General features: G+C 36.6%; 1 protein-coding gene and 1 pseudogene across 4 annotated transcripts in view; both read left to right on the forward strand.

The window, feature by feature from the left end:
* The window catches only part of NRDC (nardilysin convertase), a 90,968-nt gene that overhangs the window by 8,368 nt on the left and 55,123 nt on the right, over positions 1–27,477 (forward strand). The window lies entirely within an intron of this gene.
* On the forward strand, positions 24,211–25,522 carry LOC144281549 (non-histone chromosomal protein HMG-14 pseudogene; annotated as a pseudogene).

Consider the following 27,477-nt stretch of genomic DNA (forward strand, 5'->3'; position numbering starts at 1 on the left):
TATATTTCGGTATTGAGTTGTAGGAGGAGTTCTTTATTCTGGATATTAATCTTTAATGGATATATCATTTGTAAATACCTTCTCCCATTCAGGAGGTTGCCTTTTTGTTTTGTTGGTGGCTTCATTCACTGCAAAAGCTTTTAGCTTGATACAGTCCCTATTTATTTTTGGTCTTGTTATCCTTACCTGGGTAAACATAGCCAGGAAAATGTTGCTGAGGTTGATGTCCAAGAGATTACTGCTTGTGTTTTCTTTTAGGACTTTAACGGTTTAGTTAGGTCTTACATTTAGGTCTTTAATTATTTTGAGGTTTTTTTTTTTTTTGTGTGTGTGTGTATGGTGTAAGACTGGTTCCATTCCATTCCATTCTTTCGCATGTAGTTGTCCAGTTTTCCCCACCACTGTTTATTGAAGAGACCGTCTTTTCCTCATTGTATATTTTTGCCTTCTTTGTCATAGGTTATTGGCCATATAACCATGTATTGGTTTATTTCTGTGCTCTCAATTCTATTCCATTGATCTGTGTACCTGTTTTGTGCTAGTACCATATTGTTTTGATATATATTTAAAAAAAGGTCATGAACATTTACTTATTATTTTTCAATATACTTTGTCTACCTAGTGGTCCATTGTGTAGATATATCATAATTTAATTATTACCATTTTATTAGATAGATCATCAATTTTCTTTACCTAAGAAGCCTGTTTATTCCCTGCAGAATCCTTTGGGAGTGAACCCAGTCATAGTGAATTTGGTAGGTATGTAGGGTAACCTCTGGTGACCCGGTCTATTTCAAGGATATTCTCTAATTAGGAGATCTGACAGACAAGAAGATTGGTTTATTTGGGCTTTCCACTCTGACCTAGGCCTCATATTCATACTGTTTCCCAGAATGAAGTCAATCTAACTTAGAGGAAACTGAATAGATTATAGACTCCTATTATAGGTCCTTTCTAGTATTGGGGGCAGGAGGCTGGAAGGGTTCAATTATATGGTTGGACCAGAATTTAACTATTTCCAGAAGGGTAGAAAATAGATTGTAGTTTGAAAAGTTAACTTGGCCCTTTGGAGAGATGTTCAGAGAGATTTTATATTTTTATTACTACCACCAACAGTAATCTTGCTTCTTCTAATAATGAGAATTGGCATTTGTTGAATGCTTACTATGTACGAAGTCCTGTTCCAAGGAGTTTATGTAGATTATCTCATTTAATCTTTGTAGTAACCCTATTAGGTAGTGCTCTTATTTCATGATAGCCTAAAAAGCTGTTCTGTGAAAACACATTTTGAGCAGGTACTGAGCCCTGATTAGTATAAATATGGATTGTGTTCTCTCATTTGTTTCCTTCTAACCATAACTTCTTACCATAACAAACTCTAAGCTCCTCCATTTTTGGTTTCTTTCTAGCTTTATCTTCTGTTATGCTGTTTTGTACTCTTTCTTTTTTCTTTCTTTTTTTTTTTTTTTGTATTTTTTTGTACTCTTTTTTTTGGCACATGCTGTACCCTCTGGTCCCGTTTGCCTTGTGAGTTGAAGCATTACCTCCTTTTGAATCCTTTTATGTATGTATGTAATCTTTGTGATCCAGAGTTGCATGCTGTACTGACTGAGCCAGCCAGGTGCCTCTTGTGAATTCCTTCTGACTCTTATTTCAGTCTTTCCCTCTCACCAGTGAGTTATTTACAACTTTATATACATACCACTGTAGCAATTTTTTTCAAGCTGTTTTATATATGTTTCATTTATCTTTCCCCTTATTCTGAAATTTTTGTAGGGAGGGGTTTTGTCTTTTTGAGTCTTTGCATACCTTTTCTTCTGTTATTAATAAATCATGTCTGTACCTCTAAGAACTCTCTCCATTTGTGCACTAGCTCCCATCCTCTCCTTATTGATGCTGTCCATCAATTATTCTAGCAGTATTCCCCCTTCTGCATCATCATATTCCCCCTTTACTAATCATGTCCATAAGTATACAAATATGTTGTAATTGTTCCTGTAATCAGGAAAAAGACATTTCTTTACTCCATATCCCCTCTGAGTTACGCCGTTCCAGCTACTCAAATTTCTTTTTATTTATAGCAGAGCTTGTTATAAGAATTGTCTATTCTTGGAGCACCTGGGTGGCTCTGTCAGTTGAGCCTCTGACTCTTGGTTTCAGCTCAGGTCTTGATCTCATGGGTTGTGGGATCGAGCTCTGCTCTGAGTGAAACTTCACGCTTAGTGGGGTGTCTGCTTGAAGATTCTCTCCCTTTGCCTCTCCCCCCCCCACTCATGTATGCACATGCACATTCTCTCTCTCTCTCATAAATAAATAAATAAATCTTTAAAAAAAAAGAATTGTACTTGAAATTTGCAGTTCAGGTACTCCTATTATCTTTTTTTTTTTGAGATAATGTCCATTTTAATCTGTAATTTTTTTCATTTAGTAAATGATTTATACCTTTCATTGCCATTTGTATGTTCCACAGCATCATTAAAATTTTTTTAATTGATGTATAGTTGACACTCCCATTATTTCTTGAACTCAGAATGGTCTTTTGCCATTATTGCTATATCAAAATAGCTGTTTTCAGGATCACCGATATCCTTTTTAATTTGTCACTTCTCAAGTTTTTACCTTACTTGGCCTTTCAGTGTCATATGACATGGTTAATCATTCTTTCCTTCTTGAAATGCTTTTTTCAAATGGCTGCCAGTTCAATCAATATTGTTCTAGTTCTCTTACTGCCTCATTCAAAGATTCCTTCTTATCTCTTTGACCTCTGAATTTTGGAGGGCTGAGGCTTCAGTCCTCAGACCTTATTCCCCCCGTTTTGCTCCTTGTGTTATCCAGCTTCATTGGCTTTAAATAGCACTCTATATAAAGTAACAATTTTACTCAAGTTCCCCAATCTTTATACTCTTTCTTATTTTATGTTTTCTATGAAAATAGCACTTACTGCCGTTTGATATACTATATATTTACTGGTTTGTGAGAACAAGGAGCTTCTTTTGTTCACTGTATCAGCAGTGCCTAGATTAGTGCCTGTCTCATAGTCTTGCTTTCATCTCTTACTCGTTCATCCTTTTCTCCTCTGGCCTGATTGTTAGATAAAAATCTGTTTTTCAGGGACACCTGGGTGGCTCAGTGGTTGGGTGCCTGCCTTTGGCTCGGATTATGATCTCAGGATCTGGGATCGAGTCCCACATCAGGCTCCCTGTGAGTAGCCTGCTTCTTCCTCTCTCTCTCTCTCTCTCTCTCTCTCTCTCTCTCTCTCCCCGTCTCTCATGAATAAATAAAACCTTAAAAAAAAAAGATGTTTTTCAGTCTTTTTTTTTTATCATTTTATTTCTCACTTTTGTTTCAGAGCAAAAAAATTTTTTAAAGAACTAAAACAGTACCAAGGGAGTTGAAGCTCTTTATAAACTGCTCCTCACATTTCATTCCCTACCCTCTTTTCCCACTATTAATCAGTATCTAAATTAGATATATATACCATTCCTATGTATATTTTTACACTTTTAATTTAATATACACTTATCTATAAACAGTGTATATTATTGTTTTGAGACATATAAGTAGAAATTGTCAGATGTCTCAGAACCTACTTTTTTTGTTGTTTAACATTGCTTTTGAGATTTGTTGATGCTAATAAGTATAATACTGTGTTAAATGCTGTTTAGTTATATCTTGTATGAATACATCATAATTTATCTGTTTTCCTATTACTGGTCATTTAGATTATACCCAATTTTCTGTTTGTTTTTTTAAATTTATTTTCTTTTTATTTTAACATTTAACTTGTTCCCAGTGTTCAGTGAACGTTTTATACTTGACACCTTGGTCACATATTTGAGAATTTATCTATGTACCTATGAGTGAAACAACTTATTTTTAACTAGATGTTGCCAAAGTACTCTTCTAATTGGTTGTACTATTTTTACATTTATGCCAATAGAGCATTAGGATTCCTCCTTCTATACCTTTCTACCAACTCTTGATACTGTTAGATTTTTTTTTAACTTTTATTTGTTTCTGATAGTCACACACAGAGAGAGAGAGAGAGAGAGGCAGAGACATAGGCAGAGGGAGAAGCAGGCTCCATACACCGGGATCCCGACGTGGGATTCAATCCCGGGTCTCCAGGATCGCGCCGTGGGCCAAAGGCAGGTGCTAAACCGCTGCGCCACCCAGGGATCCCGATACTGTTAGATTTTTTAAAAATTATTGAGAATCTGATCTGTAGGAAATATTTTTCTCTTTTATTTTTTTTTAGAGAGAGTGAGCAGGCACGGAATTGCTTGATCATTGAGTGGAGGGGAAGCAGGTAAGGGAGAGAGAAACTCTTAATTAGGCTCCATTCCCTGCTTGGAGCCCAACACAGGGCTCACTCAGTCTCATGAGCCTGGGATCATGACCTGAGCAGAAATCAAGAGTTGGATGGATGCTGGGCAGCCCTGGTGGCTCAGTGGTTTAGCGCCACCTTCAGCCTAGGGCGTGATCCTGGAGACCTGGGATTGGGTCCCACGTCAGGCTCCCGGCATGGAACCTGCTTCTTCCTCTGCCAGTCTCTCTGCACCCCCCCCCCCCCCCCCCCGGTCTCTCAGGAATAAATACAATCTTAAAAAAAATAAATAAAAAGAGTTGGATGCTTAACCAACTGAGCCACTCAGGTGCCCCTATTTTTCTCTTCTAAAAAGTCCTTTTGTTTGCATTTTCTCTTATTACTAATAAGATCAAGCATTGCTTCATGTTTCCTGGCCATTTGAATTTCTCCTTTTATGAAGTGCCCTTCTCCTTTTATGAATTCCTTTTATGAACTTCTGAGGGGAGTATTCTTTTCCTCTTTATTTTTTTTTTTTAGGATTTTTATTTACTTATTCATGAGAGGCACACAAAGAGAGGCAGAGACATAGGCAGAGGAAGAAGCAGGCTTCTTGTGGGGAGCCTGACGTGGGACTCGATCCCAGGACCCCGAGGTCATGACCTGAGCTGAAGGCAGACGCTCAACCACTAAGCCACCCAGGTGCCCCCTTCTTTTCCTTTTTAAAATGGACTTGTAAGAATTATTTATATATTTTGAATCCTTTGTTGATATGAGTTACAAATATATTTTCTAAGTCTATATAGCTTATTTTCACCCTTTGTTTATAAAGTCTCAAAATTTAATTAGATTTTTTTCATCTTTATATTTATGGTTTGTTTTTTTTCATCTGATTTATTTTCTTGAAGTTTTACAGTTTTTTTATATTTGGGTATGGATCTAATTTTATTAGTGTTTTATAAAAATATGTACAACCAATTGTCCAAGCATACCTTATGACTATCCCAGAAGTCATTAGATGTTTTTTGTAAAGGGCTATGTAATAAATATTTTAGGCTTGGTCAGTCGAGGCAAAATTAAAGACATTACTAGGTACTTCTATAACAAGGAAGAAAATCGTATGGTGTTTTGCATAAATGTTATTTTGTAATTTTGGGTTGAATTCATTAAGAAACACTATGGAGGGACGGGCTCAGCAGTTGAGCATCTGCCTGCCTTCGGCTTAGGGCTGATCCCCAGGTCCAGGGATTGAGTCCCGCATCGGGCTCCCAACTACGAGCCTGCTTCTCCCTCTGCCTATATGTCTCTTCCTCTCTTTCTGTGTCTCTCATGAAGAAAGATCTAAATAAAATAGAATCTAAATAAAATCTTTTAAAAAACAAGAAGCACTATGGAACTTTCAGAACAAGTTAATTTCCAGAACCATTTGGTGTTTTACAGTAGTTGTTGAGGGATGGTTTTTTTTTTAGTTTTCTATCAAAAGGTTTTATTTATTCATGAGAGACACAGGGAGAGGCAGAGGGAGAAGCAAGCTCCCCGCAGGGAGCCTGATGACTCGATCCCAGAACTCGGGGATCACAACTTGAGCTAAAGGCAGACACTCAGTCAGTAGCCACCCAAGGGCCCCAAGGCTGTTCTTTTTTTTTTAAGTTTGTTTGTTTGTTTGTTTATTTATTTATTAGAGAGAGAGGCAGAGACACAGAAGGAGAAGCAGGCTCCATGCAGGGAACCCGATGTGGGACTCTATCCCGGGACTCCAGGATCATGCTCTGTGCCAAAGGCAGGCACTAAACTGCTGAGCCACCCAGGGATCCCCCAAAGGCTGTTCTTTTTCAGAAAAATTCCAGGCTTGGCCTCAAGTTCAAAAATTACAATAAAATGTTTCCATTGTTAAACCATAGTAAGGTAATTCAAGACATTCAGCTTCTATTTCTGAGAAAAAAAATTGACAGAACTGACGATTGTAAATGACACTACTAAAAGAGTAAATGACACTACTACCTCACTAATGCATGATAGATTCAAATATTTTTTGTGAAGTACTGTTGATGAATAAGACCATGAAAAATCGTAGGCTTTGAAACACTTCATGGAAGGTAAATTTGTCCAACTAAACCTTTTTTTCTGCTCCATATAAATTTTTACCAACATTAGTGATAATATATATTAGATTCCATTTTTAGTTGTAGTGCATTCATGTTTTCTTGACCCCTTTGAAAATATTCCTGTCTTGGGATGCAGGGTGGCTCAGTGGTTCAGCGTCTCCTCGGCTCAGGTCGTGATCCTGGATTCCCCAGATCAAATCCCACATCGGTCTGCCTGAATGGCGCCTGGTTCTCCCTCTGCCTGTGTCTCTGCCTCTCTCTCTCTCTCTCTCTCTCTCTGTGCCTTTCATGAATAAATAAATAAAAATCTTAAAAAAAAAAAAGAAATATTCCTGTCTATAGTTCTTCCATGCAGAATATTCATGGAGTCTAATTGCTCAGTCACTTCAAACTTGGCACTGACTACTCAAATAACAGATGTTGGTAACATCTCTTGGCACATTAGGAGTCAAAACCATTTGCCTTGTTTTTAACTGCCTGTCAGTACTGTTACTAACGTTCTCAAATCTTGAGCTGTAGTTTTCATGGAAAGGCTCATGGTCTTAGGTTTATTTTCTCTGGATAAATTTCTTCAGCTGCTACAAATAAACGCAATCTAACTTATCATGGGTGAATAGCTTCTCTTGCTTGGCTGACAAAGTGGAGCCACCTAGAAACTTATTTTGGAAAAAAAAAGAAACTTTTTTTGTTTGCAGTTTCTTTCATTTTTAATTTATGTGAAGAAATTCTGTAATAAGGCATTTCACTTTAAATTTTCTAATTTTTCTGTTTGTTACTTTCCTGTAAGTTGCAAATATTGTGATGATTGTTAAGTCTTGGGAATATTTTATTCTTTTGGCACAGCTATAATATTACATAATAAACATAATCCTTTGCTATTATTTGATAACAAAATCCCCACTAACAGTGTGACATTTGAATTCCACTTTTCCTTTCCTTATTAGGACACAATGAATATGTACTGCTACTTAAAAAAAAAGTTGCACTATAATGATACATGTAGCACTTAAAATGCTGGTGAGTTATAAGTGCATTGCTGCGATTTTTAGGGCCTGGAACAGCAGTGCACAGCAGTGAAAATGCCACATGAGTCTGTCACAACTACTCAGCTGTGCTATTGTAATGAGAATGCAGCCATAGAAATATGTAAATGAATGAGTGCAGCTCATTCGTGTTCCAATAAAACTTTATTTATGGAGACTGAAATTTGAATTTTTTGTTTAAAGATTTTATTTATTCATGAGAAACACAGAGAGGAGAGAGAGAGACAGGCAGAGGGAGAAGCAGGCTCTATGCAGGGAGCCTGACATGGGACTCAATCCCAGGTCTCCAGGATCACGCCTTGGGCTGAAGGCAGCGCTAAACTGCTGAGCCACCCGGGCTGCCCTGAAATTTGAATTTTAGAGCACTTTGTGTATCATGAAGTATTCTTTCACTGAATTTTTTTCAAGTGTTTAAAAAAGGCAAAAAATATTTAAAGGGTGTAAGCTATAGTTTCCTAATTCCTGGTATATCTTTTTTCCTATAATGCTAACTCTGTCATAGGTTAAGTTTTCTTATATGTGTAGATATTTTTTCAGGGATCTTTATTAAGTTTCATTTCATTGATTTATTTCATTATATCATGGCCTTAAAAGTTCATATTTTATTTATATGGAGGGTTTGTCAAAAAATCTTCATTTATGTAGACTAAAAAAATAATGATTTCTTACTCTTTCCATTGTATTTGACACAAATCTTAATCTAGTTGATTATGTGGCTAAAAATCAACTAATTTCTTTTTCATTAGCCAGGTCTTTTCTGATAATGAAATTTTATATCTAACTCTTCCCACTTCCCTTTCTCTATTTTAATATATATCTAGGGGCACCTGGGTGCCTCAGTTTGTTGAGCATCTGACTTAGGCTAAGGTCATGATCTCAGGGTCCTGGGGTTGAGGCTGGCGTCATACTCCCTCTTCAGTGGGGAGTCTACTTGTCCCTCTCCCTCTGTCCCTCTCCCTGCTTGTGTTCTCTCTCAAATAAGTAAATAAATCTTAAAATCCCAGTTTTTTGATAAACCAGTATTTACAGTATCCACATGTTGTTTATACTAAGACATGTACTCTACTATAATTACATTTTCTTTCTTGAGTTGTCCTATTTATCCTTCCTTCCTTGTTTGCTTGCTTCCTTCCTTCCTTTCTTAAGATTTTTATTTATTTGAGAAAGAGAGCATGAGCAAGGGGAAGGGCAGAGGGAAAAGCAGACTCCCCGCTGAGCAGGGAGCCCGATGTGGGGCTTGATCCCAGGACCCCCAGGGTCACCACAGGAGTTGAAGGCAGACCCTTCAGACTGAGCCACCCATTTGGGGAGCAAATTGGGGTGCTTGTAATTGCCTTATTTTAAGAACAGTATTATTAAGGTACAATTCACATACCATATGATGCACTTATATAAAGTGTATGTAACTCAGTAGCTTTTAGTATATTTAGAGTTGTGCATCCATAACCATAATTTTAGAATATCTTTAATATCTAAAGAGGGAATCCCATACTCCTTACCTGTCAGTCTCCCCAGTTCCCCACCTCCACAACCCTAGGCAAACACTCATCTGGTTTCTGTTTCTTATATTTACCTCTTCTGGACATTTTATATAAATGGAATCATAATTTTTCATCTTTAGTGATTGGCTGCTTTCATTTGGCATAATGGTTTCAAGGTTCATCTGTGTTATACAATGTATCAGTACTTCATTTTTGTTAATGCTGGGTAATATTCCATTATATGAATGTGCCACATTTTATTTATATATTCAATCTTTGGTGGACACGTTTTGACTATTGTGAGTAATGTGCAATCAACATACATGTAAAAGCTTTTGTGTGAACTTATTTTTATTTATTTTGGGTATATAAGAAATAGAGATAGACTTGCTGAATCACATGGAAACTAACCATTTGAGGATTTTTCAGACTATTTTCCAAAGTGGCTGTACCATTTTACGTTCCCACTAGCAGTGTAAGAGAATTATATCTTTTCTACATCCTCACCAACATTTATTCCTTTTTTTTTGTAGTTTCAAGTTTTTATTTAAATTCCAGTTAACATACAGTGCAATACTAGTTTCATGTGTAGAGTTTAGTGATTTATCACTTAGTTAACAACACCTGGTGCTCATCACAAGTGTCCTCCTTACTACTCATCACCCATTTGACCCATTCCCCTGCCCATGTCCCTTCCAGCAACCCTCAGTTTGTTCTCTGGAGTTTAAAGTCTGTTTCATGGTTTGCCTCTCTCCCCCTCCTCATCTTCATCTCTTTTGTTTCTTAAATTCTACATTTGAGTGAAAACGTATGGTATTTGTCTTTCTCTGACTGACTTGTTTCACTTAGCATGAATAATACTCTCTAGCTCAATCCATGACTTTGCAAACGGGAAGATTTCATTTTCTTTATGTCTGAGTAATCTGTTATATATTTATATTTTTATATAAAATAATAAGCACCTCAGGTGCCCAAGAAGTGCTTTTTAAAAATGTGGTAAACCGGGATGCCTGGGTGTCTCAGTTGGATAGGCATTTGCCTTCGGCTCAGGTCACAATCTGCACATCCTGGGATTGAGCCCTGCGATTGAGCCCTACATTGGGCTTCCTGCTCAGCAGAGGGTTTCTCCCTCTCCTTTTGCCCCTCCCTCTCCAATTGTGCTTGCTCTCTGGCTCTCAGATAAATAAATAATCTGAAAAAATGTGGTAAACCATACACAACAAAATTTACCATTTTAATAATTTTTAAGTGTACAGTTCAGTAGCATTAAGTATGTTCACATTGTTAAGCAGCTGTCTCCAGAACTACTTTTCATCTCAATTTGGAACTCCAAACTCATTAAACAATAACTCCCTATTTCTTCTTCCCTTCCAGTTTTTAGCCACTCTCATTTTACTTTCTTTCAGTGAATATGACTATTCTAGGTAACTATAAGTGAAATCATACACTACTTGTCCTTTATATGTAGCTTACATCATTTAACATATCTTCAAAATTTATCCATGTTGTAGCATGTGTCAGAATTTCCTTTTTATTTTTATTTAAAAAAATTTTTTTTTATTTATTTATGATAGTCACAGAGAGAGAGAGAGAGAGGCAGAGACATAGGCAGAGGGAGAAGCAGGCTCCATGCACCAGGAGCCCGATGTGGGATTCGATCCCGGGTCTCCAGGATCGCGCCCTGGGCCAAAGGCAGGCACCAAACCACTGCGCCACCCAGGGACCCCTCAGAATTTCCTTTTTAAAGCTGAATAATATTCCATTGTATGTATATACCACATTTTGTTTATGCATTCATCTGTTGGTAGATGTTGGGTTGTTTGCAGCTTTTAGCTATTGTGAATAATGCTGCTGTGAACATTGATTTACAAATCCTGTTTGAATCCCTGCTTTAAATTTGCTTGGATATATATCCAGAAGTGGTATTGCTCAACCATTTGAGTTCTCCCAGTATATTAGTATTGCTGTGTAATAATCTACCTCACAATATAAGTGACTCAAAGCAATAATGATTTATTATTTCTTAAAACTCTATGGGATAACTGAGCAGCTTTTTGCCTGGGGTCATTTGTATGACTACATTCATTTGGTGGGTTGGCTGGAGCTAGAGTAAAATGGCTTCAATCACATGTTTGGGGCCTTGGTAAGGACAAGAAAGTGGGCCTTGTCTCTGCTCAGAATCTCTCTTTATTCATTCTGGCTGGTATTTACATGACAACTGAATCCCAAGAGAATAAAGGTAGAAGCAGCAAGACATCTTGAGGCCCAGACTCAGGGCTCACATCAATTTCACCACAATGTATAGGACAAAATTGACAAAACTAACCTAGATTCAAGGGGTCAGGAGAAATAGTCTCTTAACTCTTGTGGAAAGATTAGCCAGGTCAATAATTGGGGCCATTATTAAAATGGTCGGTTATACTTATAATCTAATAGCTGTTCTGTAGCCAAGGAACCTTGAGAAATGGGGAGGGACTGCCATTTGGGGAGCAAAATGTGCTTCTGGTGAGTCTTAAATGGGGTGGCGTGGTATTATGTTTTAACAAGTAAAGAGATGGGATCCCTGGGTGGTGCAGCGGTTTGGTGCCTGCCTTTGGCCCAGGGCGCGATCCTGGAGACCCGGGATCGAATCCCACATCAGGCTCCCGGTGCATGGAGCCTGCTTCTCCCTCTGCCTATGTCTCTGCCTCTCTCTCTCTCTCTCTCTCTGTGACTATCATAAATAAATAAAAATTAAAAAAAAAAAAACAAGTAAAGAGGTATATGTGGGGTTTATTAGCTTGGTTATTTACAGGAACTATATTGTACCATGCGGTTTTTGTTTTTAATTTTCCTGTTTTTTAAAAACAGTTGTATGGTTAGCCGTAAACTAATGCCAATTCAGCAAGAAGGCTTTAGTTGACTCAGGTCATGTCGGCTTTAATTTGTGGGCTGTTACAGCTTCAGAGCTGCAGCTGGCCTAGAATTATAGACAAAGCACTTAAACAGGGATTTGATTTTTTTTTTTAAAGCTTTTTGGGGCATAACAATATTTAATACTTTTTATTGATTTCTTGAGCCAGGCCTGCAGTTTTAAACTGCAAAGATGTCTACAATTCCAGAGTAATTAATGACTAAGGCTACAATGTGCTGTAGAGTAATTAATGACTAAGACTCTATACTTAAATTGTTAATTCCAGATCTAGACAGACAGCGCTAAATCTCTTTAGGTTAAAAGAGGATATTTGGGAGGGCTTACCCTGTAACTAGGTAGCTTGTCACCCCCTTTCCCATCCCCACCACGTAGTCTCAAGTATTTTTGGATTTAAGGTTCATATATGAACTCTTAACTAGTAATTCAATGACTGAAAGTGGATTTCTTCACAAAAGGTTAGCTTGTTAAGGAACAAATAAATGAGTAGGTTGATAATTCTAGAGAGAATAATAGCATACTCTGGATTCTTGGACATGGTTTGAAAAATCTACTTTAGTCTTCCATGTCAATACAGGAGCAATGGGAGAATGAAACCAAATAAAAGAAAACTAATTGAATAAGCTAGAGGAAGAGAAGCTTTCTTAGAGAAACAGCAACATCTTATATACATACAAATATTTAAGGGGAAGTAATGACAAGTTATGTAATTACAAAGTTAGTCCCCAAATACCTCTTTTGATCTAAAATGATTTAGTACTATCTATGTAGGCCCAGAAATAGCAATTTAAGGCTGGAATCTGTGTGGCTGTTTTTCTCTCTATATAAGAAAATAAGGTCTTGAAGCCAATAGAGTATGCTGTGTTTTAGCAACAGGATATTTGCACATTCATCTATCTGTGGACATTTGGGTGATTTCCAGGTTTTCTCTTATCAAATGTTACTTTAGTGGACACTTGACATATCTTTGTACATGTATATGAATATTTCCATAAGATACCTAGAAACGAAATTACTGAATTAAAGGTATGTAGAGTTTACATTTAAAAAAAAAACAGGGATAGTCATATTTCCCTATAAAAATACTATACCAGTTGAGGTTGTGAGAATATTCTCTCCCCTTGTCGGTATTGGTTAGCATTAATTTTTATTTATTTAGCTAATTTGCTGGATGAAAAATATGTTATTATTTTAATTCAGTTATCGTGATTTCTAGTGAGTTTCAGCATCATTTATTGGCTGTCTTGTATTTCTTGAAATGTTTGTATATCTTTTTAAAACTCATTTTCATTTGTTTTGTTTCTTTGCTCATTAACGTGAAAGAACTTTTTGTATATTGTTAATCTCTTCTCTCAGTACAGGCATACCTTACCTTATTGTGCTTTGCTTTATTGCACCTCACAGCTACTGCATATTCTTTTTTTTACAAGTTGAAGGTTTGTGGCAACCATGTGTCAAGGAAGTCTATCAGCACCACTTTCTAGCAGCATTTGCTCACTTTGTATCCCTGTGCCCCATTTTGGTAATTCTCACAATATTTCAGACTTTTTCCATTATTACTATATTGTTATACTATAATGTAACATGTTAGATTAGTATCAGTTATTATTATATTATTATATCAGTTATCTTTGATATTACTATTGTAATTGTTTTGGGATGCCAAAAGTACGGCCACATAAGATGGCAAGCTTAGTTGATAAATTTAGTGTATATTCTGATTAGTCCAGTGACTGGCCATTCCCCTGTCTCTTTCCTCCATTTGGGCTTACCTGTTCCCTGATATATAACGATACTGAAATTAGGCCAATTAATAACTCTATAGTGACCTTTAAGTGTATAAGTTAAAGGAAGAACCCTGTGTGTCTCACTTTAAATCAAAAGCTGGAAAAAATTTAGCTTAGTGAGGAAGGCATGTTGAAAGCTGAGATAGACTGAAAACTAGACCTCTTCAGCCAGTTAGCCAAGTTGTGAATGCAATTAGAAGTGCTACTTCAGTGAATACACAAATGATAAGGAGGATGAGAGAGCAAAACAGCTTGATATGGAGAAAGTTGAGTGGTCTGGATAGAACATTATTTCCTTAAAAAAAGGCTAATCCAGAACAAGGCCCCTAACTCTCTTCAGTTTTATAAAGGCTGGGAGAGGTGAAGCTGCAGAAGAAAATTTTGAAGCTATCAGAGGTTGGTTTATGAGATTTGAAGAAAGAGTTGTCTCCGTAAAATGAAAGCGCAAGATGCAGGGGGCGCCAGGTGGCTCATTTGGTTAAGTGTCTGCCTTTGGCTCAGGTCATGCTTTCAGCCAGGGTCCTGGGACAGAACCCTTTGTTGGGCTCTCTGTTCAGCCGGGAGTCTGCTTCTCCTTCTACCCCTCCTCCCTGCTTGTGCTCTCTCTTTTGCTCGCTCTCTCAAATCCATCCATCCATCCATCCATCCATATATACAAATCCATAAATACACCTTAAAAAAATTGCAGGGTGAAGCAGCAAGATGTAGAAGCTGCAGCAAGTTATCCAGAAGATCTAGTTTAGATAATTAAAGAAGGTGGCTACACTGAACAGCAGTTTTTCAGTATAAATGAAACAGCCTTCTATTGGAAGAAGATGTTCTTCTCTAGGACTTTGATAGCTATAGAGGAGTAATCATTGCGTGGCTTCAAAGGACAGGCGGACTCATGCTAGGACCTAATGGCAGCTGGTGACTCTAAATTGAAGCCAGTTCTCAGTTACCATTCTGAAAATCCTAAGGCCCTTTAGAATTATGCTTAATCTACTCTGCCTCTGTTCTATAAATGGAACAACAAAGCCTGGATGATAGCACATCTATTTACAATGTGGCTTATTGAATATTTAAACCCACTGTTGAGACTTACCACGTGGAAAAAAAAGATTGCTTTTAAAATCTTAGTACTCATTGGCAATGCACTTGGTCATCCAAGAGCTCTAATGGAGATGTACAGTGAGATGAATGTTGTTTTCATGCCTGCTAACACAGCATCCATTCTGCAGCCCATGTATCAAGGAATAATTTTGACTTGTAAGCTTTATTTAACAAATAGATTTTATAAGGCTATAACTGCCACAGATAGTGTGATTCCTCTGATGGATCTGGGCAATATAAATTGGGCAAGTACTGGGCAAAGTAAATTGAAAACCTTCTGGAAAGGATTCACCATTCTAAGATGTTGTTGAGAATATTGGTGATGCATGGGAATAGGTCAAACTACCTGCAAATACATGAGCAGGAGTTTGGAAGAAGTTGATTCCAACTCTCATGGATGACTTTTAAGGGGCTTAAGGTTTCTGTGGGGGAAATAACTGTAGATGGGGTGGAAAGAGGAAGAGAACTAGAAGTGGAGCCTGAAGGTGTGACTGCATTGCTGCAAAACTTAATAAAACTTGAATGAATGAGGATGAACAAAGAAAGTGGTTTCTTGAGATAGACTGTATTCCTGCTGAAGATGCTATGAAGAGTGTTCAAAGGACAACAAAGGATTTAGAATATTATATAAACTTAGTTGGTAAGGCAGTGGCAGGGTTTGAGAAGATTACCTCTAATCTTTAGAGAAATTCTACTATGGATAAAATGCTTTCAAACAGCATCACATGCTACAGAGAGATCATTTTTGAAAGGAAGAGTTAATTGATGCAGAGGCAACTTCACTGTTGTCTTATTTTAAGAAATTGCCACAGTTAACCCATCCTTCAGCAACCACTACCATGATCAGTCAGCAGCCATGAACATTGAAACAAGACCTTCCACCAGCCAAAAGATTACAACTCACTAAAGCTTGGGTGATGATAAGCATTTTTTAGCAATAAAGTACTTTTAAACTAGGGTATGTACTTTTTTTTTTTAAACAGGTTTTTTTTCATCTTTTTTTAAAGATTTTATTTATTTATTCATGAGAGAGAGGCAGAGACACAGGAGAGAGAGAGAGAGAGAGAGAGAGAGAGGCAGAGACACAGGCAGAGGGAGAAGCAGGCTCCATACAGGGAGCCTGACGTGGGACTCGATCCTGGGTCTCCAGGATCAGGCCCTGGGCTGAAGGTGGTGCTAAACCGCTGAGCCACCGGGGCTGCCTTTTAAACAGGTTTTTTTTTTTTTTTTTAAGATTGTATTTATTTATTCACAAGAGACACAGAGAGAGAGAGAGAGAGAGAGAGAGAGAGACAGGCAGAGAGAGAAGCAGGCTCCATGCAGGGAGCCCGATGTGGGACTCGATCCTGGGTCTCCAGGACTCCAGGATCACACCCTGGGCCGAAGGCGGTGCTAAACCGCTGAGCCATCGGGGCTGCCCATGTACTTTTTTTTTTTTTTTAAAGATATAATGCTATTGCACACTTAGCAGATGGCAGTATAGCGGAAACAAACCAAAAAATTCATTTGACTCGCTTTATTATAATATTTGTTTTCTTTTTTCTTTTTTTTTTAAAGATTTTATTTATTTATTCATGATAGTCACAGAGAGAGAGAGAGGCAGAGACACAGGCAGAGGGAGAAGCAGGCTCCATGCAGGGAGCCCGACGCGGGATTTGATCCCGGGTCTCCAGGATCGCGCCCAGGGCCAAAGGCAGGCACCAAACTGCTGTGCCACCCAGGGATCCCAATATTTGTTTTCTTGTAGCAGTCTGGACCTGAACCTGCAGTATCTCTGAGATATGCCTGTATACAGTTTGCCCTTTGATTTTGTTTATGATGCTTTGTTTTAGAAAAAAATAAAATTACAATATAGTGAAACCTTTCCAGTTTTTTTTTTTCCTTTATAAACTGGATTTTGTGTCTCCTTGAACACAGATTTTTCTTCACCCCAATATTATAACAGATTTCCTCTTAATTACTTAAATACTTTAAGAACATTTTTCCCTTTTAGCTCTATAATCTCTCAAATTTATACGTGTTCAGTGTAAAGAGGTAATATTTTTTTTTACCCTCAAATGAATTGCCTGTTGTTTCAGCATCATTTATGAATTGTAGCAAATGGTGCTGCAACAGTGTTGTAAATGCTGCTGTTTGTAGAATGTCCTTTCGTTGATCTGTGTTCCTGTATCAGTATACTGTTTGATTTCAGTTGATTTAAAAATTTATATTTTTATAATTCGTAAGGCCATTCCACCTCATAATTTCCCTTTTTCAAATGTTCTTGCCATTTATGTGTTCTTGTCCCCGTGAATTTTAAAATAAGTTTGTATGGTATGATCCACAAAAAACTTTTTTTTTTTTTTAATTGCCTTGAATTTAGAGATTTATTTGGGGGAGGAATTTGTATCTTTTTAATATTGACTGTTCCCATTCAGTAGCATGGTATGGCTAGTCAGGTCTTCTGTTTTCTTCTGCAGTTTTCTAGTTTTCCTATTGACTGTTGAATAGTAGTAACAAGAATGGGTTCTAGTGCCGTGCTGCTTGGGTCAGTCTCTGTGAAGCTTGGGCAAATGAAAAACCCTTTTTGTGCTTTAGGTTCCTCATCCATAAAATGGGAGTCTTAAATAACTCATTAGGGTTATTGTGAGGATGCAGTGGTTAAAATGTGTAAGTTAACACATTTAACATGTTAGCTAATGTTATTAAGTATATATTTAGGTATTTTATAGTTTCTGTTTTTGTGAATAGGGTCTTATATTTAAATCTCATTTTAATTGGTTTGGTAGATAGGAAAGATCATGATTTTTTTTGTTCATGGTTCTTATTTGGATAGTTTACTCTGAACTCTGTTTAGTACTAATATTTTTTTTTCTAAATTCTCATATTCTCTAGGTAATCATATAATCTGCAGTGTAATTTTTTAGCTTTCAGTATTTTTGCCTTTTTTAAAAAAAAGTTTGTTTCACAGAGAGAGAAAGAGCGAGCACGCACGCATGAGCAGGGTGAGGGGGGCAGAGGGAAAAGCAGACTCCCCCTGAGCAGGGAGCCCAATGCGGGATTTGATCCCAGAACTCCAGGATCATGACCTGAGTCGAAGGCAGACACTGCCACCCAGGTGCCCTGCCTTACTTTTTATATTTTGGTCATTTTTCATTGAGTAGGACTTCTAATATAATGTGGAATAGAAGTAATGATAAAGAACATTTTTGTGTGTGTGACTCTTTTTTTTTTTAATAAGATTTTATTTATTCATGAGAGACGCAGAGAGAGAGGCAGAGACACAAGCAGAGGGAGAAGCAGACTCCACGTGGAGAGCCTGATGCGAGACTCGATCCCAGAACCCCAAGATCATGCCCTGAGCTGAGGGCAGACACTCAACCCCTGAGTCACTCAGGCTTCCTTCCCATGACTCTTTAAATGGATTTGATGTTGATTTATAAAAGTTAACCCTCTATAAAGCTAAGGGCTTTGTATGTATGTTTGTAATTTGTTAACTAGTAGGTTTGGGATTTTCATTAAATTATTTTTATTATACAAATAATAAGTGAACATATTTTTATTACAAAAGATTGAGAAAACTTGATGGGATGAGCAACTGGGTGTTATACGATATGTTGGCAAATTGAATTTAAATAAAATTTTAAAAAAATGGTTGAAAAAGTACAGAAATTATGGAGTATAGAGAAATTATGAAGCATAGAATTTTGTATGCTGCTCTTTTATTCCCCTTTCTTTATATATAACTGTTAAATTTGGTTTCTGTCCTTTTAATTCTTTTAAAAGATTTTTTTTGTTTATTCATGAGAGACACACACACAGAGGGGCAGACACATAGGCAGAGGGAGAAGCAGGCTCCATGCAGGGAGTCCAATATGGGACTCAATCTGGGGACTCCAGGATCACGCCCTGAGCCGAAGGCAGACACATAACCTCTGAGCCACCCAGGTGTTCCCTTTTATATACATTTAATGTGTACATGTGTACACATACTTTTCTTTAGTTTTATAAAACTAGGTGTTAGATTTTCATTTAGCAAATATTGAGTCCTATCTTGTATCAGGCATTAACCTCCTTTTGTTCATTCAACAAATGTTTCTTAAATATTTCCTAAGTGCCAGACAGTGTCTTTGGTGCTGTGGTATAGCTGTGAAGAAAAAGAATAGCTTTGCCCTGAGAGCTGAAATAAGGTACAGTCAAAGAAAGAGAGAAGGAAGGAAGGAGCCCAGTGTTGATAAATGCTGTGAAAAAAGTTAAAGCAGGGTAAAAGAGGATAGAGATTGGGGTGCTATTTTATTTTTTTATTTTATTATTTTAAAAAGATTTACTTTATTTTTTATTTATTTTTTTTTTTTTTAAAGATTTACTTTAAAGAGAGTGCACATGCAAGCTGGGGGAGGAACAGAGGAAGAGAGAGAGAGAGAGAGAGAGAACCTCAAGGAAACTCTGTGCTGAGCACGGAGCCCCACAGAGTTCAATCTCACAATCATGACCTGAGCCAAAAGCAAGAGTCACCTGAGCCATCTAGCCACCCTGTGTCTTCTAATAATTTCTAAACATTTCCAATCTGCTAGCAGTGTCCTTTTCTATTATCTGTCATGATTTTATTCTCAAACAAAACTAAAACAAAATATAGCCACAATTTTTTTTTGTTATTTACATGCGATTTTTTTTTTAATTTTTATTTATTTATGATAGAGAGAGAGAGAGAGAGGCAGAGACACAGGCAGAGGGAGAAGCAGGCTCCATGCACCGGGAGCCCGATGTGGGATTCGATCCCGGGTCTCCAGGATCGCGCCCTGGGCCAAAGGCAGGTGCCAAACCGCTGCGCCACCCAGGGATCCCTACATGAGATTTTTGATACACAAGTAGATAAATCCATTTGTTCAATCTTTCATCTTAAGCCAGAGGGTCCTTTCCCTGTCTTTCTTTGCATATTATTCTTCCCAGTTTCTGCTAGACATTTTTTTTTTCTTTTTTTGTTGAGTAAGTTTGGCACGTAACACTGTGTAAGTTTAAGGTATACAGCATACACTTTGATATATTTATATATCATAATATGATTGCTGATGTAGTGATGTTTATCACATTACATAATTATAGTACAATATTTTCTATATTATCCGTATATATATATACACACACACACCATTCTATTTTCCTTTTTATAGATTTAACTTATTTAGATACCACATATAAATGATATCTTACAGTACTTGTTTTTCTCTGACTTATCTCACTTAGCGTAATGTGCTCAAGGTCTATCCATTTTGTCCTTTCTCATGGCTAAATAATATTCCTTTGTGTATATGGGCCACATCTGCTTTATCCATTCATTCATTGATGGGCATTTGGGTTGTTTCCATATCTTGGCTATTGTGATTAATACTGCCGTAAGCATATGAGTGCATGTATCTTGTCGAATTCCTGTTTTCATTTTCTTTGGGTATATTTTCAGAGGTGGAAATGCTGGATCACATGGTAGATCTATTTTTAATTTTTTGAGGAATTTCCACATTGTTTTTCATAGTAGTTGGACCAATTTACATACCTACCAGCAATGTGTAAGGGATTTCTTTTCATCACATTCTTGCCAGCAGCTGTTGTCTTTTGTCTTCTTGAGATGATAGCTGTTCTAACAGGTATGAGGTAGTATCTTATTGTGGTTTTGATTTGTATTTCCCAGATAACTGTGACGTTGAGCATCTTTTTCATGTCTGTTGGCCATTTTGATGTTCTTTTTGGAAAAGTGTCTATTTAGTTCTCATTTTTTAATTGAATTGTTTTTGTTATTAAGTTGACCTTGTTATTTATATATTTTGGATATTAACTCCTTTTTTTTTTGATATTAACTCCTAATTCAGTATATGGTTGGATAAAAATTTTCTCCTGTTCTGTAGGTTGTCTTTTCATATTGTTTCTTGGGCTGTACAGATGCTTTTGGGTTTGATGTAGCACTATTTGTTTTTTGGTTTTGTTGTTAGTGCTTTTGACATTGTGTTAGAAAAATCATTGCCAAGCCCGGTATTATTTTTTTCCATGCCTGCAGCTGGCCACTTTATTCTAATGTTGCTTCTTTTTTTAAAAAATTTTAAAATTTTTTATTGGAGTTCAATTTGCCAACATATAGCATAACACCCAGTGCTCATCACATCAAGTGCCAAGCCCAGTATTGATGAGTTTCTTCCCAACATTTTTTTCTAGGAATTTTATGGTATCAGGTCTACATGTAAGTCTTCAATCCATTTCAGTTTTTGTGAGTGGTGTGAGATAGGGATCCAGTTTCGCTGCTCTGCATGTGTTTCTCTGGTTTTTACAGCACCATTTGTTGAAGAGAATATCCTTTCTCCATTGGGTATTCTTAGCTTTATTGAATATTGATTGACCATATATCCAGGGATTTATATATCCAGGGATTTAATTCTGGGCTCTTTATTCTGTTCTACTGGTTGATGTGTCTTATTTTTGTGCCAGTGTCATACTGTTTTTTATTAGTATAGCTTTATAGTATAGTTTGAAATCCAGAAGTGTAATAATACCTCTGGCTTTATTGTTTTTTTTCTCACAATTTCTTTGGCTATTCAAAATCTTTTGTGGTTCCACACAACTTTTAGGATTGTTTCTTCTATTTCTGTGAAGAATGCCTTTGATATTTTGATATTCAATGATTGCATTGAATCTGTAGGGTAGCATGGCCATTTTGATAATATTAATTCTTCTCACTCATGAACATGGGATGTCTTTCCATTGACCTCTTTTTAAGTTTCTTTTAGCAAAGTATTATTTTCATTGTACAGATCTTTCACTTCCTTGCATAAATTTATTCTTAAATATTTCATAGTTTTTGATGCTACTGTAAATGAGATAGTTTTCTTTGTTTTTCAAATGCTTTATCATTACTATAAAGGAATGCAATTGGTTTGTTGATTCATAGTTTATCTGCCAGTTTACTGAAATGTTGATTAATTCCAATAGTTTTTGGATTGATTCTTTGAGATTTTCTCTAAGATCATATCATCAGCAGATAATGGTAATTTTTAATTCTTCTTTTCTGATTTGAGTGCCTTTTATATCTTTGTCTTGCCTAATTGCTTGAGCTAGGGCTTTAGTACTATTTGAATAGAAGTAGTAAGAGTGGACATCATTGTCTTGTTTCTGATCTTAGAGAAAACACTTAAAATTTTTCTTCATTTAGTATACAGGCATACTTCATTTTATTGTGCTTCACAGATACTGCATTTTTTTCAAATAGAGCGTTTATGGCAACCCTGTGTCAAGCAAATCTGTTGGTACCATTTTTCCAACAGCATTCACTCACTCCATGTCTCTCTATCCCATTTTGATAATTCTCACAATGTTTCAATTTTTTTTATTTGTTATGTGGTCTGTGATCAGTGATTATGATTTGCTGAAAGCTCAGATGGTGATTAGCATTTTTTAGCAATAAAATATCCTTAATTAAAGTATGTCCTTTAAAAAAAAAAGTATGTACTTTTTAAAGACAATGGTGTTTGCATACTTAATAGAATAGTATAAATATAACTTTTATATGCATTGGAAAACAAATTCATATGAATCGCTTTATTGTGATATTTGCTTTATTGTGGTGATCTGGGGCCAACATACAGTATTTCAGAGGTATGCTTGTAATATTAACTGTGGGTTTGTCACATAGAGCCTTTATTATGTTTGGGATATGTTCCTTCTATGCCCAGTCTGTTAAGGGTTTTTATCATGAAAGGATGTATTATGTCAAATGCTTTTTTGGCATGTATGGAGATGATCATTTGATTTTTACCTTTTATTTTATTTTATTTTATTTTATTTTATTTTATTTTATTTTATTTTATTTTATTTTATTTATTTTTTAAGATTTTATTTATTTATTCAGGAGAGACAGACAGAGAGAGAGGGGCAGAGACACAGTCAGAGGGAGAAGCAGGCTCCATGCAGGGAGCCCAACGTGGGACTCTATCCTGGGACCTCGGGGTCACGCTCTGGGCCAAAGGTGGCGCTAAACTGCTGAGCCACCCGGCTGCCCTATCTTTCATTTTGTTGATGTGATGTTTTACATTTATTGGTTTGCATGTATTGAATCTTCTTTGCATCCCAGAGATAGTTCCCACTTAGTTATAGTGTATAATCCTTTTAATGTATTCTTCACTTGGTTTGGTAATATTTTGATTTTTGCATCTGTGTTCATTTTTTTTTTTTTAATTTTTTTTTATTTATTATTTATGATAGTCACAGAGAGAGAGAGAGAGAGGCAGAGACATAGGCAGAGGGAGAAGCAGGCTCCATGCACCGGGAGCCCGACGTGGGATTCGATCCCGGGTCTCCAGGATCGCGCCCTGGGCCAAAGGCAGGCGCCAAACCGCTGCGCCACCCAGGGATCCCTGCATCTGTGTTCATTAAGGATATTGGCTTATAGTTTTCTTGTGATATCATTGTAATGCTGGGTTTGTAGAATGGTTTGGAAGTGTTCCCTCCTCCTTGATATGTTAAAAGAATTTGAGGAAGATTTGAGATGTTAATTCTTCCTTAAATATTTGGTAGAATTCCCTAATGATGATATTTGGTCCTAAATTTTTCTGTGGTGGGAGTTTTTTGGTTGCTGATTCAGTCTCTTTGTTATTGGTTTATTCCGATTTTCTATTTCTTCTTGATTCAGTTTTTTTTTTAAGTTTTTTTTTTTAATGTTATTTATTTATTCATGAGAGACACAGAGGGAAAGGTAGAGATAGGCAGAGAGAGAAGCGGGCCCCATGCAGGGAGCCTGATGTGGGACTCAATCCTGGGACTCCAGAATCATGCCCTGGGCAGAAGGCAGACACTCAACCACTGTACCACCCAGGTGTCCCAGATTCAGTTTTGATAGGTCGTGTGTTCCTGAAATGTATCCATTTCTTCTAGCTTAGGTAATTTGTTGGTATTTCATTTGTTTCTCCTAGGATCTTTATTATTTCCTTCCTTCTGATAATTTAGGGCTTAATTTGTACTTTTCTGATGTCTTGAGGTACAAAGTTAAGTTATTTGAAATATTTCTAATTTTTAAAAATATTTTATTTATTTATTTGACAGAGACAGTGAGTATGAGTAGGGAGGGGCAGAGGGAGAGGGAGAAGCAGACTCCTTGCTGAGCAGGGAGCCTATGTGGGGCTCTATCCCAGGACCCTGAGACATGACTTGAGCCGAAGGCAGATGCTTAACTGACTAAGCCATTCAGGTGCTCCTCTGATTTCTTAATATATGTGTTTGTTGCTATAAGTTGTCCTCTCAGAAATGCTTTTGGATGTCCCACAATATTTGGTATGTTGTATTTCCATTTTCATTTGTATTGGGATATTTTTTCTCTTTTGATTTTTTTCTTTGACTTAATTGGTTAGATGTGTCTTTTTTAGTTTCCACATATTTATAGATCTTCTCACTTTCCTTTTAGTTTCATACCATTGCAGTCAGAGAAGATACTTGGTATGATTTCAATGTTAAATTTGCTGAGACTTGTTTTGTAGCCTATTATGATCTAAGCTGGAGACTGTTCTATGTGCACTTGAGAGGAATGTATTTTGCTGCTCTTGAATGGAATGTTTCATATGTCTATTAAGTACATTTGTTCTTAAGTGTGGTTCAATCCCAATGTTTCCTTGTTGATTTTCTTTCTGGACAATCTACCCATTGCTGATATAATTATTGTTTATTTTTCCCTTAAGATTTGTTATTATTTGCTTAATATATTTTGTTGCTTGGGTGTTGGGAACACACATTTATGATTGTTATATGTATCTATCTTGATGAGCTGATACCTTTATCATTATATAATGACTGTCTTTATTTTGAAGTCTATTTTGTCTGATCAAAGTATGGCTAGGTCTACCTTCTTTTGATTCCACTTCAAATACATGTGGGTTTCGTTTTGGTTTTGGTTTTTTTAAACTATGTGTGTCTTTAGAGCTGAATGAAATGAGTCTCCTGTAGGCAGCATATAGTTGGGTCTTGCTTTTTTATTCATTCAGCCACTCTTTGCCTTTTGATTGATGAGTTTAATCCATTACCTTTGGGGGGGGTTATTGATATGTAAGGATTTATTACTGCCATCTTGTTTTTTGCCATCTGGTTATTTTGTTGTCTCCATTGTTTCTTTTTCCTTCTATTTCTGTCTACTTTTGTAAGTTGGTGGTTTTCCATGGTGATTTGTTTAGTCTCTCCTTTTTTTTTTTGTTTCTGTCTCTGCTCTAGATTTTTGCTTTGTGGTTATCATGAGGATTACATAAAACATTTCATAGATATAGGGCAGGAGGAGCAGCAGTGGTCAGGCAGCCCAGCTTTGAGAAAGTTCTCTGTCCCTGTGGCTGCAGGCACCTAGCGCACACCTGCCTCACTCACTCTGATGCTCAAGAATAAGGTCAGCTCCACTGAGAGGGTGGCAAAGAAAGAGCGCAAGAGGAGGTCAGTGAGGCTGTCAGCTAAACCTGCTCCTGCAAAAGTAGGAATGAAACCCAAAAGAGGCAGCAGGAAAGGATAAATCTTCAGACAAAAAAGTGCAGACAAAGGGGAAAAAAAGGCTGAAGTGGCTAAGAAATGAAAAGACTACTTGCAGAAAATGGAGAAACTAAAAATGAGAGTTCAACCTTGGATGAAGCAGGAGAAAAAGAAGCCAAGTCAGATTGATATCATATACCATGTCTTATCAGTGTTCCCTGTCTCCTTTCTTGTACAATCCAGGGGAATATATTTTTTAAAGATTTATCTATTTGAGGGAGAGAGAAAGAGAGAGAACATAGGTACATGCAAGTCAGGGGGGAGGGGTGCACTCTAACATCTCGGTTGTAGTAGTCCAGTTTTTTCTAGTAACTTTGTTAATGTGCTATGCAATATTAAAAATTTGAGTATGTAGTATATATGATATTAAATTGTGAATTAATGGGACTTAATGTAACAGCATATCAACATTTGAAGATATTGGTGCTTGATATACTATTTAAGAAAATTTGCCTCCAAATTTTAAGCTAGAAGGTCACTGGAATAACTTGGAAAAGAATCACAACTGCATGATTTTTTTAGATTTTTGGTATGTACATTAAGAATTGTACAAATTGAAATGTCTGTACTGATCCTCAGACAACCAATAAAAACTCAATTATGAAAAAAAATTTCATAAATAAAATAGTTCTTTTTCTTCTGATACCAATTTTTCTTCATTTGTCGATAAAGGTTCCATCATTTTACGTTTTTTTTTTTTATATTTTTGGTATCGCAAATTATTTCTTTTTATGCTGTGGTTTTGTTACTAAGTTGTAATAGCTGTAGTTATTTTAATGCTCTTTTCCTTTAATTTTTATAATTAAGAGTTTAATATTTTTTTAAAAAAATACTTATTTGAGAGAGAGAGTGCATGTGTGTGCATAAGCGAGAGAACATGAGTGGGAGAGAGGCAGAGGGAGAAGCAGACTCCCAGCTGGAGAGACATGAGACTCTATCCTAGGACTCTGGGATCATGACCTGAGAGCCAAGGTAGATGTTTACCAGCTGAGCCACCCACATTCCCCAGAATTTAATATATTCAAAAAAAAGAATTGCAGTTTTCTTTGTATTACCTTAATCATAGTTTAGTGTACTTATGTCTTTTCATTCAGCTTGAAGAGCTCCTTTTAGCATTTCTTGTTAAGTAAGGTCTAATGGTGGTAAACTCTCTTAGTTTTTTGTTTGGGAAGGCCTTTATTTCTCTTTTGTAAATTTTTTTTTAAGATTTATTTATTTATGATAGACATAGAGAGAGAGAGAGGCAGAGACACAGGAGGAGGGAGAAGCAGGCTCCATGCCGGGAGCCCGACGTGGGACTCGATCCCGGAACTCCAGGATCGCACCCCGGGCCAAAGGCAAGCGCTAAGCCGCTGAGCCACCAGGGATCCCCTCTCTTTCATATTTGAAGGATAACTTGGTCAGAGTATCCTTGGCTGACAGTTTTTATCTTTCAACATTTTGAATAGGTCATTCCACTTTCTTGGTCTGTAGGTTTTCTGCTGAGAAATTTGCTGATAGCCTAATATGAGTTCCTTTGTAGGTTACTATCTTTTCCCTAGCTACTTCAAAACATTTTTTTTAATCATTGATTTTTGGCAGTTTTATTATTTCTTTTAAAATTCTTTTAAAAAGATTTTATTTTTAATTAATCTCTAAACCAGATGTGCTGCTTGAATTTATAATCCCAAGATCAAAGAAGTTTGACCTGAGTCAAATGAAAGAATCGGAAGCTCAACTGACTGAGCCAGCTAGGCGCCCCTTAACAGTTTTAGTATAATGTGTTTTGAAGAAGGTCTTTTTGCACTGAGATAATAAGGTGTTCTGTTGGCTTTGTGGACTTGTGTATCCAGTTCCTTTTCCAGGTTTAGGAAGTTGTCAGCTATTATTTTGTTAAATAAACTCAATGCCACCTACATTCTCTCCTCTTTTTCTGGAATGCCCATTATTCTTATGTTGGCTTTCCTAATGAATTTTAATAATTTTCATTGGGTTTCCTCACTTTTAAAAAATCTTTATTTTCTCTTCTTTTTCACCAGAATCATTTCTAGATTCCTATCTTCCAGCTTGTTAATTCTCTTTTCCACCTATCTGCTCAATTTCTAGTACATTCTCAATGCACTCTTTATCCCTCTCATTTATTAATTTCTTCAGCTCTGAAATTTCTATTTTTTAGATTTTTATTTTTTTAGAATTTCAGTATCTTTGGTAAAGTACTCTTTATGTTCATTCATTTTCTTTCTGAGATCATTGTA

Source organism: Canis aureus, chromosome 13 (genome assembly GCF_053574225.1).
Source record: "Canis aureus isolate CA01 chromosome 13, VMU_Caureus_v.1.0, whole genome shotgun sequence".
Lineage (NCBI taxonomy): Eukaryota > Metazoa > Chordata > Mammalia > Carnivora > Canidae > Canis > Canis aureus.